Source organism: Octodon degus, unplaced genomic scaffold (genome assembly GCF_000260255.1).
Source record: "Octodon degus isolate 3935 unplaced genomic scaffold, OctDeg1.0 scaffold00015, whole genome shotgun sequence".
In the NCBI taxonomy this organism is placed as follows: domain Eukaryota; kingdom Metazoa; phylum Chordata; class Mammalia; order Rodentia; family Octodontidae; genus Octodon; species Octodon degus.
In genome coordinates, this window is record NW_004524591.1 from 17,547,039 (window position 1) to 17,562,257 (window position 15,219).

General features: G+C 37.4%; 1 protein-coding gene and 1 non-coding gene across 2 annotated transcripts in view; one reads left to right on the forward strand and one right to left on the reverse strand.

Moving 5' to 3' along the window:
- Positions 1–15,219, reverse strand: part of Hibadh (3-hydroxyisobutyrate dehydrogenase) — a 131,755-nt gene that overhangs the window by 61,283 nt on the left and 55,253 nt on the right. The window lies entirely within an intron of this gene.
- On the forward strand, positions 14,872–14,977 carry LOC111815399. The gene has a single exon (XR_002820093.1). It is a non-coding gene; the product is annotated as a U6 spliceosomal RNA (small nuclear RNA).

Here is a 15,219-nt window from a genome sequence, read left to right on the forward strand (position 1 = left end):
TGTACTTATATGTAATTACATGTATACATACATATATGTAACTTTTAAGCTTTTGATAATGCCCAACTGTTTTCTGAATTGGTCGACATATTTACATCCCCAAAGCAGTCTATGAGGCTATATATTTCCCTTACCTTTGCTAAGAACAGATGCTGTAATGCGGCATGGTGGCACACATCTATAATCCCAGCACTGGCAAGATTAAAACAAGAGGTTCACCTCAAGTTCAAGACCAGCCTGGGCTACATAGTGAGACTCTATCTCAAAAAACAAATAAATAAGCAAAAAACAAAACAGAACAGGATGTTCATTATCTTTGCCAACTTGAAAGTTAAAAATGTTCACTGTTTTGGACCATCCTTACTGCTACCATGTCCATGTTATCCTACAATAAGAGATACTGGGCCAGGGAGATGGCTCAGTGGAATAAGTGCTTCCCTGGCAAGCGCAGGGGCCCGAGTTCAATCCCTGGTTACACCAGAGAGAGAGAGAGAGAGACAGACAGACAGACAGACAGACAGACAGACAGACAGACAGAGACACACAGACAGACAGAGACTGACTGAGACTGAGGTCAGGGATAAAGCTCAGTGGCATGAGCGCCTGCCTAACAAGCACAAGGTACTGAGTTCGATCTCCAGTAGAGACAGACAGAGAGACAGAGAGACAGAGAGACAGAGACAGACAGACAGACAGACAGACTGACTGACTCTGACTATATATAGTAAGCTATTTCATTTACAGGGATGACATGAGAACTAGAATATTAGATGAAGACTGACAAAGTAAAGAGCACCAGTACTGTAATTCAAAAAGAAACAGATTAAATGTCAATGACATTCAAAGGGAGTATATGAGTGTTTCTGTTTCACTATAATTAGGTTTTACTATAACAGCAAATTTTTCACTCTAAAGAAAAACACATCTAAGCAGATTTCCTCCCTTCAAAAAAATTCATATTAGCTAAGATACATGATAGTTTTCATTTTAAAGAAAAAAAAAACAATTTCAAAACAGGATTCACAATTAATACATTGCATATTGTTGTCTTCAAAGCAGTTATTCAGAGTACAATATAGAGGCATGATATCATGTCCAAAAGATACTAGCACAAACCATTCTTTTCAATGAATCAGGAAAAACTAGCTATAACTATCTTAACTAGCTTGTATATAAATATACTTTTTTCCTTTTCCCTTTCTTCCTTTCTCCTTTCCCCCATCACAGTTTGTCCTTTCTCTTAGAAGTTATATGACTTTTTAGAGGAGAAATAAGATGGCAACATTCTCAATTTAAGAATACAGATGTAAAGTTTATTAGCAGAAGGCCCAAAGCCGGCCTTTGAAATGCTTAATATAGGAAGATGAGCGTCTTAATTTCTACACATAAACACAATCCACCTATACATGAGAGGGGGAGAGGTCACATAAACAAACTGACTTTATAAGAGTTAAATTATTTCTCTGAAATCTATTACATAAACACGCTGGGTTTTCCTATGAACAATAAATCAAAGATAAATTATGCCTTTATAGGGAAAATATGAAACAGGATATTTATTTCCTTCCTGAACTGATGGTTCTCCATGGGCTCTTAGGAAGGCGGGCCACTTGGTCCCAAAGTTTGAACATTATGAAAACTCAGAATGGCTGCAGTGTAGAGCAACCAAGGGTGGGGGAATCGCTCTGGGAGGTATTAGCTTTGTGACTGCAACACTGACCACCCTGCATCCCTCAGACAGCTTTCTTCCACTTAACAACCTTCACTGGCAACTTGTGACATTCTCCTGCCAGTCCCTGCAGGTCCAGTACCCTGACAGGCCATTATGAAAAGGCTTTCTTACAGGACCACTGGCTGTCAGAAGCCACCAGCTGGCCTGCCACAACCCTGCAGTCGCCAGGGTCCAGCTGCCAGTCTGGGCGGTGCTGTCCATGCTGAGAAACGTGCCACCCAGCTGCTGCGTGGTCACGTCCATCTGGAGCTCTCTAGCTAGACAAATCTCTATGCCTGTCAGACCTCTTCAGCAAGCCTTGTTATGCAAATTCAATTACTCAAGTGTGCCCTATTACTGCTGGCTAACTGTTCCTAGAACCGATCTCACACTGACAGGCAGTTCACATTTTTTGCTCACCAAAAAGTACCTCATTTATTCTTGCTTTGCTATCTCCTTGTATCATTAAAGCTGAACAGCTAAAGTCCATGGTATTCTAACCTCTCTGCAGTGGGCTCCTGTTTCCCACAAGGAGCTCAGAGGAAAATTAATTACAAAAGAAAACCTTCTAATCAGACATGAAGGGGTGTTAAAGCTGCAGATTCCTTACATATGACAGAGATGGTCTTACTACAAGAAATATGAAATTTAAATCTTAATGACTGAAAAGAAAATCTGGTACAACAAGTTATACTGGATAAAAAAATGAATAATTGGGAGAAAATGCTGTAGTAGTGCTTTTAATACCTATTTTTATAGGAAAAGGAAAGAGGTGACAAGAAATTTCATCAGGTGACATTCATGGTGATACACACAGAAGCTCGGTTCCTTGTCTAAACTCCCTCCTCACCTCTCCCATCTCCACAAGGAAGAGTTTCATTCTCTTTTAGTAACTCATTGTAACCAACTGATGATTTGAAGATTATCTGGGATGTAAATTTTAAAAGGCATTTTATCATTTCTAATCCATTCAAAAATTTGAGAAAAGAATTCACCAAACAAAAGCTGCAATTTAGGGCTGCGTAGATAGCTCGGTGGCTTAAGCACCTGCCTGGCAAGTGAAAGGACCTAGATTTGACTCCTAATACTGCATGCAGTGCTGGCCACCAATACCAGGTGTAGTGGTGCATGCCTGTAATCCCAGAACTGGGGAGGTTGAGACAGGAGGACCACTATGACTCCGAGCTGCATAGTGAGATCCTGTACCAAATAAATAAATGATTTTTTTTTTTGACGGAACCGGGGATTAAACTCAGGCCCTTGCGCTTGCCAGGGAAGCGCTTATTCCACTGAGCCATCTCCCCGGCCCCTAATAAATGATTTTTTTAAAAGCTACAATTCAAAGATTGCCACCCAAGAAACATCATTATAACATTAGACATTTTAATCAACTTGAGAAGGTAAGAGAAAAAGATGAGCACATCAGCAGTAGTGCACTTTTAAACTAAAGGTGTGTTAATGAATCATGCCAGGATAGCAGGAATTTGGCTAACAAAGGTATTACAGAGAAACAATGGAATTTAGACCTCAGTCCACATTTTCTAGTGCAGGAATGTTTATGATCTTTGAAAAGATAACAATCCACTGCTAACTGCAAAACCAAGAGAATGGAAAGATTACTGACTAGGCACAGGCAAAAATTTAAACATTATCTCAGATTTAAAGCCTATGAATCCATGAAAGTTGGTGGGATTTTTTGTTTTGCTTCACTTTCTAAGTGAACTTGGAGAGAGAGCGAGCCAGAATAAACACAAGGCAAAAGATTCTCATAATCAGTATACAATATTTTAAATAGATCATGAAATCATCTTGTCTTCTAAGATAATTATACTAATTCATAATTCTGTAATTTTGCTAAAATTTCCTTCATTATATTTAAGACTCAACTAAAAAATATAAGGGGGTATATTCTCTTACTATTTTTACTGTCTTATCCTGTTTTGAATTAGAAGGAGAAAAGTACAGTGCCCATTTGATTGGCCTTATACTCCTAAAGTGAGCTCTTTAACAACTGCTTTTGCCTGGTGTGGTGGTACATACCTGTAATCCCAGAACTTGGGAGGCTGAGGCAGGAATATTACTGTGAGTTCAAGACCAGCCTGGGCTACAAAGTGGGCTCAAGGTCAGCCTAAACTGCAGAGTGAGACTCTGTCAAAAAAAAAACCCTGCTCTGGTCTGCTCTGCAAGGGATTCATTTTTAATAATTTAAGATAAACAAATACCTTTTAACTTTTGAGAGACTGAGTTTTAAAACAAATTACAAAAGTTAAAATTGAAACTCACTGGGCCTGGTGCTCTAGGCCTATAATCCCAATACTCAGGAGGCTGAGGCAAGAGGATTGCCACACATTTGAGGCCAGCCTGAGCTACACAGTGAGAATGATTCTCAAAAAACAAAAAGATTTTTTAAAAGCCCAGTGCGGTGGCTCCTGTCTGTAATCCCAGCACTCACAGGAAGGAGGCAGGAGAATCACTGGATCACTGTGAATCTGAAGCTACCCGGGCTATATAGCAAGTTCAAGGCCACTCTGAACTACACAGAGAGATCCTGTCCTAAAAAATAAAATAAAATACAGAAAAGCAAAAATAAAATCAAAGCAAATTATTTCACTATGGCCTGGAAAGGTATAAATATATTAGTTATACAAATTAGAAGCCATTTGCATTGTAGGAACAAATAGCTACTTCACAGTAATGACATTTTTTTTTAATATAGGAATTGGCAGTATTAGATACTATAGATACATAGAAAATGTGTATTTTTATCTAATATACTGATTTTATCAGCATGTTATATTCTACTTATAAATTCAGATTAACAAGAAGGATATGTTTCCATTATATTCAAAATCACTAAAATGTTTATATTTTGATTAGATGAAACTTAGGATTTTAAAAAATTGTTCTTAAAAAAAAATTGTTCTGATTTCTAAGATGAATAATACTGCTCGCCAAAACTTTTTATACAGAAAGTAAAAAATCAGCAACTATAATTCATTCTTAACTCTGTAGGCTCTCAAATACATACTAAATGAGAACTTCATTTTTCCCCCTTACTAATTCCAACAGTGATTTTAATAACAATAGGAGAAATTAACACTATTGAGCACCTACCACAACCAGGCAGCACTTTTCTCTAAGGGCAAGCCTAGGAGGTAACACATCCATTTTATAGATGGAGAAACTGAGGCACAGGGATACTACACAACTTGCAAAAGGTCATTAAGTGTAGTATGCAGCAGAGAAACCAACTATAATCCCCAGTGCCCTCAATATACTACAGAAACTAAGACAGAAAGAAACCAACCACTTTGTGTAAGACAACCACTGAAAATATAACTTAGAAAATTATACTCCTCTACTTATGAAATGAAGACAGTTATACTATCTAAGCAATTTTCCCTATGATAAAGATTCTATGTTTCACCTCTGGAACCATATAAGTGTGTGCAAATCATAGAACACTAGTACGAAACCTAAACTCGCCCTGATCTAAATCCTCTGACACCCCAAGGTGCCTCTTTTCACAGTCCTAGAAGTCCTGTTTTGTCAACTACTACAGTCAGAACTCTGATTTGGTTAAAATATTCCGAAGTAAGTAAAGCAGTAATGTGTATTTTTCTACTTTGATTACACAGAACATTTAGGAAAAGGCAACCTTGAAGTTGATAAGGAAAAAAAAAAGGATGGAAATTTCATTTGATTTTCATTAAAGTTTTAAAAATGGCATTACAGAAAGAAGTATCTCCTTTGGAGAGTTTCGAGAACTGCATTTTTACATACTAATAAGATGTAAAAGATGAACTGTCATCTTATATATTATTTATTTAAGCGTCAAAATAATCAATGAATATATTCTCAGTCTTCATACTTCTGCTACTCTTCTTACACCCAGAAAGACTGAGGCTCAAAGAAGTCATGTAATTGCCCAAAGACACCCAAGTTTGTGGAAACAAGGGAACTGAGAAACCTTTGTTTTGAGGTTCTTAATATAAGTGCTCTTGGGGCTGGTGAGATGGCTCAGTGGTCTAAAGCACCTACTTAGAACAAGTTGAGCAAAGTACAGGGGCCACAGTTCAATCCCCCAGCACCACATGTCAGCCAGCCCCGCCCCCTGGTGGGCTGAGCTGGCCACACACACACACACACAAATAAATAAAATTAAAAAAAAAATATATATATATATATATGTGCTCTTTTCATTATACCAATCTACTTCTATACTGCAAACATTTTGTTACTTGTTCATTAATCAGAATTTGCTGCCTTTGCCAACCAGTTCCATTTAAAGAGCAAACATCTTGATTCTTTGAGAAGCAAACAAAAAATGATTTTACTTATAGAACTAAGCAAAAAATAAGCACTGTATTTCATAGGGTTTAAAGAATTTAAAAGGAGTATCTGTTCTTACTTAACCACCACCCATCTGATCCTTTGAGGGCTCTGCATCCATCTCCACCCTCCAGGGCAGAGCATTCTGAAGCTGTTAATTCCTCCACAGTCCTAGATAAGGACCTCACTGAATTTTGTAAGCTAGAAACACCACTTTCTTGCAAATCTGGTTGTAATAACAGCATCTGGTATTAGAAGAGGTATGGGTAAGTAAAGCTGTATTTCTAGCCTTTTTTCTTTTTTTTTAATGGTGGTAAAGAGCAGTATTTCCAACATTTCACTGAGACACTCTATTAGTGTCAATTCCTTAATATCTTCTTTAAAGAACAGAAAAAATAGTTAATAGGTGAAAATAGTTCAGAAAATATGCTGCTACTGCAAGAGAACAACGTAATTTTTCTTTTTCTACAAAGTGCCAAATCCAGAAGTATCAAAGTGCCGCATTTCAGCAGAAACACTGCTGCTGCATGTCTGTGTCTTTGCACATACAGTGTTCCCTTCACCTTAAAAGAGCCTTCCCGTTCCAAGCTTTAAAAAGCTGATTTAAAGCAAGGCGTGGGGGTCAATGCCCGTAATCCCATCACTTGGGAGGCTGAGGCAAGAGGACTGTCATAAATTTGAGGCTAGCCTTCGGTACAAAGTGAGAACCTGTCTCAAAAAATAAAACCAATACAATCTTTATTTAAACTTTACTTATTCCAAAAAGCCTTCCACATAATGGCCCCCAAAGAATCAACAATTTTGCATTGCATGCTTACACATTTCAATTAAATAATGTACTATTTTATGAATATGCATCTGCCTCATCTAATACTGTGTTACATCTAGAGGTCCTAGAGTTCATTCAACTCCTTCCTCAGGAGCCAGTAGCGTGTATGACAAACAGGAGGTGCTTGGGATGGATGCGGTTTGTTTGTCACCCAAAAGTCCATGTGTTAAAATTAACCCTACAGTAGATATTAATGCATGCCTGTAATCCTAGGTCTTGGGAGACTAAGGCAAGAATATGACAATGAGTTTTGGGCTAGCCTACACTGTATAGTGTGCTCAAGGTCTGCCTGAACTCTGGAACTACACAGCAAGTCCTTGCCTAAAAATAAATAAATAAATAAATAAATAAAACAAGCCGTAAATGATAAGACTAGCAAATTCAACTATATGACTCAAAAATTATGTATTTCAAAAAATACTGTACATAAACTGAATAAAAACTGTCAGAAAACATTTTCAATATTTATATCTTTAAAAAACTTTATCTCTTACCATACATATTCACATTCATTAAAATGTAACCTCCATAAAGGTGTGTGTCTGTGTGTGTGTATGTAGTATGTATGTATGTATGTTCACTGCTGTATTCTCAGGCCTAGAATAATACTTAGCACATAACAGATACTCAATAAACATTTGTTCAATGAGTGAGCATCTGATGCTTGTACACATCCACTAGGAAAGATAAATGTAGAGGCCAGGGAGACAGCTCAGGAGCATAAGCACCTGTCTGGCAAGCACAAGGTCCTGAGTTTAATCCCTAGTACCACACACAAAAAAAGAAAAGACAGATACTTAGTACAGTACTGGCAGACTACAGCTACTTAAAAATGGCTACTGGATGAATAATCCATAAAAATATGTTCAAAGGACAAGAACAAAGAACCATCAAAAATAATAAAAACAAAAAATTTTAAAGACAGCAATAAATTCTTAATGTGCTCAAACTCATAACTTGAAGCAAAAATTAATAATTTGAAGTAAAGGAAATCAAAATTACACTATACCTGGGCTGGTGAGATGGCTCAGTGGTCTAAAGCACCTACTTAGAATCAAGCTTAGCAAAGCATAGGGACCGCGGTTCAATCCCCCAGCACCACATGCCAGCCAGCCCTGCCCCCTGGTGGGCTGAGCTGGCCACACACACACACATAAATAAATAAATAAAATTTAAAAATAAAATCAATACTATGTGAAGAAAAATGAGGTTTTAAAAAAAAAAATTACACTATACCATTTTTTACTAAAGCTAGAAAAGAAATGTAAAGCCAGTGTTAGCAAAATTGTGAATAAATATTCTCAGGCTGTCTATATCGCTGAAAGCTCTGAAGGGTTCACCATAACTGATTTAGACCACAAACTGTGCCCACAGGCTCCTGTATTCAGAAGTAGGGGTTTTAGACAGGGATCAGGTCATGCTGGGTGTGCTGTTGGGCAGCTCAGACTGGATGAGGAAATGGGTCACAGGCAGCACCCCTGGGAAGGGTATAACATGACCCAGCCCACTTCCTCTGTCTTTGGCTCTTCCAGTAGTTCGCTGCTTCCCAGAGCCTTCCTCTGCCCCACAGTTGTTTCTACCTTGGAATTATCCAGCTATTGATTGAAACCTCAGACTGTGAGGTGAAATCACACTCTCTCCTTTAAGTTGTATATATCAGGCATTTTGTCCTAGAAACAAAAAGTGCCTAATACATGCTGCTACAAAAAATTACCTAAAATTAGGTTACTTATAAGGAACAAAAATTTGTTTCCCACGGTTCTGGAAGCTAGACAGTTCCAGATCAAGGCACCAGCAGGTGTGTCATGTGCTGAGGGGCGAGTCTGCTTCCTTGTGAATGCCACATTCTCCAAAAAGAGTACTGCACCTTCAACACAAGAAATATAGAAAGGCAAAGACCTTTCAATTTTTAAATGTTTTACCCTAATAGGTTGTATCTATGGAGCAAATCCCTTCAGACAAGCCCTTTTACAATGGAGTCATCCCCAAAAGAGGACAAAGCTATACACCTCCGTAAAGGTCCCATCTCCCAACACTACTGCACTGGGGACTAAATTTCTAAGATATCAGTTTTGAGGATGTCACCCAGACTATATTAATTGTCCTAAATTACTGGCTGAAATAAAAATTTTGGTTAAAAAAAATGGCAACATCTACCAAAGTCTAAAATATATATCCTACTTGACCTAGCAATTTCATTTCTTAGACTTGCTTCTACTGATAAATTTGCAAATATAGTAAAAAATCTATGCTCAAGAAGATTCAAAGTCACATCTTTGCAACAGTAGAAATGTCTGTATAATAGAATACTTAAAAGTAATTTAAAAGCATAAAAAGAGTGTGGTGGTACATGCCTGTAACCCCAGCAACTGGGATGCTAAGGAAGGAGGATCACAGTAAGTCCAGGTCAGCCTGGAACTACATAACAAGACCCTGTCTTAAAAAGAAAAAGAAAATTTATTAAAAGATATATTAAACAGAGAAAATTAGTTCTAAAAAAGAATCCTATATTTGTTTTTTTTTAAAGTGGGCACATGCATATATAGGCAATAAAAATGTTTAAAATAGTAAGTACTTTTCAACTGTACTATAGAGAAGCAATAAGAAGGAAAGAGCCACATACAGCAATCCACACCTGTAATCCCAGCATGCTGGCAGGCTAAGGCAGCAGTTTAAGTCCAGTCTGGACAACTTTGCAACTCAGCAAGACCTTGTCTCAAAATTTAAAGAAAGGGAAAAAAGGAAAACAGGCCAATATAAACTGACAAGAAGATAGGAACACCTGTGAACATCCTTCACTAACGGCTATAGTCCAGAAGCAAGTAAGTACATAACAAAATGGTCAAATTTAGTCACTAGAAAATACAAATTAAAAGATTAAGACCATAATGAGATAGAACCTATTAGGGGTAAAACACTTAAAAATAAAAAAAATTTAAAAAATGAAGCCCTTAACCATCCCAGTCCTGATGAAGACAAAGCAGAGCAAGGACTTGAGTGGAGAGATACAAGCTGGACAAGAGTACAGCAGTTTCTCACACAATTCAAGTATTCAACCACTCGGCCACACAACCCAACATTCCCACTTCCAGGTATCTACAAGAAACACACACACACAAACACACACACACACACACACACACACAAATGCAAGGGCTTGGTATGTAGCTCAGTGCAAAGACCTCGGTTCAATTCCTGGTACTGTAAATAAACTAGAAAGAGGAGATAAAAAGGGAAAAGGCATATTTCATTCAAAAAACAGAAGGAAAAAATACGCAAAGAAAATTAAAATAAAGACAGCAATAAAAGTCCACAAAGGAATACTTACTAAAATAAACGGCAGTACTGTAATTAAAAAAAAAAAAAAAAAAGCACACAAAGGCCGGCAAGATGGCTCAGTGGACTATGCGCCTGCTTAGGCAAGTGCAGAGATGGGGGTTCAATCCCTGGCATCATATGCCATACCAGCTCCACCACCAGGCGCACTGAGCCAGCCACCAAGCCTAGGAGTGGTGGTTCATGCCTGTAATCCCAGCACTGGGGAGGCTGAAAATAGGAGGATCACTACGAGTCTAAGCTGTGTAGTGAGATCCTGTACCAAATACATTAAAAAAAAAAAAAAAGTACACAGACTTTTTCATTTTATAAGAAAACTCGATGGCTGAGTCTGTATTTATGATTTCTATCTGTATTTCCAAAGAACTTTGAGTTGGTTTCCTGATGACACACACTTGGACTCCAAGCAGTAACAGGAAGAAACATGGGTCTCCCATGTTTACCATTGCATTCCCACTACCTGACAGATAGTAAAAACTAAATAAAAATTTAAGTTCAAGATATAGGTGAAGGGGGCCGGGGGGACAGCTCAGTGGAATAAGCGCTTCCCTGGCAAGCACAAGGGCCTGAGTTCAATCCCCGGTTCCAAAAAAAAAAAAAAAAAAAAAGATATAGGTGAAATGAAAACCGTAAGAAAAAGAGAAGCTCTGAGAAAAATGGTGATTGTTACTAGGTCACCAAGTGGAGTCCTAGGCCTCACAGTAGCCTCAGTATAGAGAAAAACCTGATGCTGTGAGTCATTAAGACTGTCTGGTCCAGAAGCTATACAAGCACAGCACAAACTGCCAGGATCCCTCAAACCAGGTCTTCTGCATCCTACATTTCAAGTGTGAACCACAGTGTAAGATGTAATGAATTCCATTCAATTACTCTGGTGTTTTTTACTTATTTGTTTGCTTGGCTTTTGCTACTAGGGCTTGAAGTCCAGGTCTGGCACATGTGAAGCACTTGCTCTATCAATGATGAACATGCCCCACCCCTACCACCGGCTTTTGATCACAGGCCACCATTTTTCCTCAGTACAAGTCAAAGAAGGAGCATACAACTATAGATGTTGCTAGTATCCTTCCCTAACTGTCAAAAGTAGGAATATTATACAAAAGAGGTGGAACATAAAATATAAAGGACGTTGACACAGGAGTTTCAAATTCAAAAACAACCATCAGTTTTTGATTACCTGTATTAATGAAAGGAGATTATTAATGCAAATCACTTAAATATGAGGATAACAATTTGCAAATCACCTCCACTGGCTCAATTCAGACTATAAACTTGCTCTCAATTGTGTCAGAGCAGATCTGCAGTGTAAATCACTCAAGAGAGAAGAAAAGTCTGTCTTCAAATGCCAGATAACTTTATTAGAACTTCCTATTTAATTTTAGTAACAGGTTTATTTGTTGGGAAAATTTAGCCAACTGGAAATTTATTTCAATCCAGTAGTTATGTGGTGACTAGCATATTTCAGCACCAGCATAAACCAGATTGCATAAAAATATTAAAAATCATAATTATCTAAAAGTTCTATTGGTCAAATTAACCAGAATTAAACTAATAAAGCCATGGTCAAATACCTCCTAGAATATAAGAATTACATGTCACGTACAGGAAGCATCTGTGTCTGTGCCTCTGTTTATCTGGCTCTGGCTCTGTGTCTGTCTCTCCCCTCTTCCCTTCCCCCGCCTCTCCCCCCCCCCATTGAACCCAGAGCCTTTGCATTAAGCTACATCTTCAGCAGGATCTTAAATTGCCCTAAATGGGCTCGGACTTACTATTGTTCTTCCTCAGCTTCTAAGGATACAAGAATGCTTCCCCACGACCAGCAAGAGCTATTTTTAGAAAGATAATTAAGAGTTGCAGTAATATATTAATGGAAGATGTATAAGCTTTGCTTCTGTAAAATTGCTTCTGTAACACAAGAGAATCACATAATTTCTTAGCTTTCATTCCTTTAAAAAATAGAGATAAGTCTTCAACAGACATTTCTCTACAGACTCTTAAGAAAAAGTCTGCTTGGGCTGGCGAGATAGCTGAATGGACTAAGTGCCTGCCTAGGCAAGCACAGGGCCTGGGTTCAATCCCTGGCACCACATCCCGCACAGCCCTGCCCCACCAGGACCGGGTGTGGTGGCACATGCCTGTAATCCCAGTGCTGGGGAAGCAGCAAACAGGAGGATCACTGAGTCCAAGCCACATGGTAAGACCCTCTACCAAATACATTTTTTTAAAGTCTGTTTATTTCTATCATTTATATTATTTTAAAGAAAACTGATCATCATTTCTGGCTTTTATTCCTAAATCTTCACTTTAAAAATAGAAAAAAGAATCACGAGCATAAATGAGAAGATTATTATTGCTGATCTGATGATGGGCTTATTTGTTCAATAATTTGAATACTGTGATTCCATTTTCCTCAGGAATCTGAAAGAAACAGTAATCTTTCCAGACTAAACTTCCACCAAGCACACTTCAGTACAGCATTTATCATACCCAGCAAAACCATCAGAAGACAACTCCATCTGCTACAACAAAACAGAGAAAGATAAAGGTCTCCAAACACTTAATAGTGCTCTCCCCAAAAAAGGGCCATAAACCTAACACGGCTGAAAGAGAAATGCAATCTGCACTCTGCAGACTTAGACAGGAATTGCTTCAGTACTATCTTTTTCCCTCTTCCTCACCATAAAACCACCCGCCCCTGGTTGTGATGTACAGATCTACATCCCAGGACTTTTAAGAGATTAGGAACCTACAAATATCAATGAAGAAAGGAAACAAGGACAATTTTTCCCACAGAAGCTTCACCAGCATTTAACTTCAGTAATTACATACTAAATGAACACTGAAAAGCAAAAGCTATACCCCACTCCCAGCACAGCCAAGACAAAGTAGGATAACTCAAACTAGACACAACATAATTGTCTCTGCTAAACAAAGGTTAAATACAGAGCACCTTAGGAGGACAAGTGATTGATTCCATCTATCCATTTAGATCATTACCAATGAAAGACATTAAGTAAGGAACCCTGAAAAATCAAAGATCATATCAAAGAATACCATACTTCACATAAGATGTATGTACTAGTAACTGTTCATCCAAGTTATGGTTTGGGAGCCAAACAAAAGAATTTGTTAAATGCCATCTTTGTATCTAATTTAAAGAAGGGCTAAAAGGAAAGAATACTTTTTTAAATCCAGTAGAAAACAGGAATCCTTTATATTAAAATTTGTTAGTAAAATTGTTTAAAATTGAGCAGAAAAAAATAAAATTATACAAATAGAATTAAAAAGCAATTATTCAAAGATCAGATTTTTAAGGAGAAGGTTATTTTTCCTTCAAAAAAGATTGGCACAAAAATTTTAAATACACATTTTTTGGTCTTTTATAATTGCATGAATATTGTGGCATCATATCAAACTTCAAGAACATCAAAACTCAAACTTAAGTAAAAGGAAGACATATCACCTTCATAATTTTATTGCTAATGACAAAAGAAATTCAAAGTTATGACCGGATGTTAGCAGAAGTAACAGAGATAAATAATTTTTTTTAATATTTATTTTTATTTATTACATTTATTTATTGTGTGTGTGTGTGGCCAGCTCAGCCCACCAGGGGGCGGGGCTGGCTGGCATGTGGTGCTGGGGATCGAACCGCGGTCCCTGTGCTTTGCCAAGCTTGTTTCAAGTAGGTGCTTTAGACCACTGAGCCATCTCTCCAGCCCCCAATAATTTTTCTTAGATAATAACATTTTGTTTTTCTAGGCTGGGGAAGAAAAGCCCATGAACATCCACATAGGTCCAAATCTGTACTTCTCAAGAGGAAGAAATATTTTGTTAGAGCACTGTATCTATCACAGGCAGCTCATTCCCACGGTACCCTTTCCAACTACCCATTCCCAAGTTATACCCTCAATCCATACAACATATACTACTGATTAAAATAATTGTCAATAATTGCTTAGGAATTTATTTTGGTGTTCAATTTTATTACAAAGATACTTACTAAGCAATGCTCAGTTCAGAAATAAAAATTATTATTCTGAGTATTTTTTCTTTTAATTTCTAATCTACATATAATTAATAAGTCATAAATTCCTTAGTTTCCTCCCTCAAACAACAAAACCAGAATTCATTTAGGCTCCTTCTTTTTCTTTACCCTTATTATTATAATTTTCCATACTATCTCCCCTTCATGAAAAGTCACATTTTCACATTAGCATGCTTCCAGAAATACCATAATTTACTCTAAAAGTTATAACCTCTAGCTTCAAAAAGCTAACTTAAAGCTCATGCAAGGAAAGCTAGAATTGTTCGTTTTTTTCTAATGAAAATCTTATCATGGGCATTTTGGACAGAAAAAATTACCACCACTGAAGTCAGGCAAAGCTAAACAGACCTGGGTCCTGTCATAATCAGATGGCCCATTAAGGATTCCTTCCAATCAAACAACAGGAAGAGTGAGAAAAGCCACATAAAAATAAAACATGGCTACACTCCAGTTCTCATCACTATCCACTGGGCAATTTTCTAACCAGCCATAATCACTTATTCTTTGGTATTTTATTCTAGCAGGGTCAGGGTCAGAGTATCTTTTTCCAGAATATCTTAAAAGTTGATTTCCAGAAATTCCTTGTTAATTTTTTTCTAACAAGAACCTTGTCTAATGCTCGCTTCAGCAGCACATATACTACAATTGGAGCAATACCAAGAAGACTAGCACGGTCCCTGTGCAAGAACCTCCCTCATCTAGAGTCCTATTCACTCTTCTTTCCAAACTGGTGCCAATCATTTTGTGAACCAGAAAGCCCAGAGTCATGAACCTAGACATCCCAGGCTATTTAAACATTTGAAATCCTTATCTTTTTTTTTTTTTTTTAAATCCTTACTCTTAAGAATGTGTAAAAGAGTTAGCTGCTTGATTTGTTTTCTAAACATGACTAACATTTTATACTTTTGCATACTCAATCTTTGCAAAATTCAGAGAAATTTTTTTTTTTTTTTTTTTTTTTTT